Genomic DNA, 1,247 nt, shown 5'->3' on the forward strand with positions numbered 1-1,247 from the left:
TGCAACCTGACATCATGCCGCATCAGAATGGTGCCCCATCTAACTGGGCGTCGATAGTCAGGAAGGCTATGGACGACGCATTCCCAGCTCGCTGGACTGCAAGAGGAGGACCCATTTCTTAGCCCAGGGTTTGTAAGCATATTTTGTTTCTTTGGGGCTTTGTGCTGTTTACCAGACCTCTGTGCAGAAACTTCGATTTTGCATCAGGGCAATATTTTCATATGTTAAAGAGGACATGTTAGGCCGTACATGGGTGGAACTGGAATATTTCTTGCATATCCTGCGTCCTCGTGGTGGATTTACATATAGGTCCACTAAGGACGGGCCTAGGGGCGGCACCTTCAGGGGAGGGTGGCATTTTTTGGTCTGTACTCATGTACGATTGGAACTGGATACAGTCTTTCTTTCTTTCCTTTTACAATTTTTTTCTATTGTTTTGACTGTTGGTTGACAATTTTGTGCCTTAACATGAATAACAGTGAAAAAAGCAAACGTGTAAAATTAAGTGGGGAGGCATTTCCGAAATTATCGAAGGAAAGGAGAGAACGAGAAGCCAAGGTTCTAAAAAACGTTTGGCTAAGTAGATAAATTTTTCGCAAAAAATGTTACTGGTTCGACTTCGAGTTCAAGTAATACAGCAGCTGCAGCTGTTGTGAAAGAAGTAAATACAGACGACACAAAAGTTAAAAATGAAGAAAAGCAAATTGTTCCTGATTTCGAGTTCCACGAAAAACTAAGTGTCGAGTAAAAAAAAAAAAAAAAAAAGTTCAAATGGCTATGAGCACTTGGGACTTAACATCTGAGGTCTTCAATCCCCTAGAACTTAACTTAGAACTACTTAAACCTAACTAACCTAAGGACATCACACACATCTATGCCCGAGGCAGGATTCGAACCTGCGACCGTAGCGGTCGCGCGGTTCCAGACTGAAGCGCCTAGAACCGCTCGGCCACACCGGCCGGCTAAAGTGTCGAGTCAGACATTACAAAAAGAAATAACCTCGTTAATGATGATCCTGCAGAATGTTGTGTCAATGAATCAACAATCGGCATTCTCTTGCAACGTGGCATTAATTAAAATTGTAACGGAGATTTTTCTAACTCGAGAAGATCAATAGGCGATAAAACCATATACTTGAACAAAAATGTATTTTAGTGTAAACTTTTAAATGGTGAATCAACTTTGCGTGATTTTCTAGTATATTCCTGTAGCACCGGTGCTGTTTATTGTGCACCATGTAAATTGTT

This window comes from Schistocerca nitens, chromosome 4 (genome assembly GCF_023898315.1).
Source record: "Schistocerca nitens isolate TAMUIC-IGC-003100 chromosome 4, iqSchNite1.1, whole genome shotgun sequence".
Classification (NCBI taxonomy): domain Eukaryota; kingdom Metazoa; phylum Arthropoda; class Insecta; order Orthoptera; family Acrididae; genus Schistocerca; species Schistocerca nitens.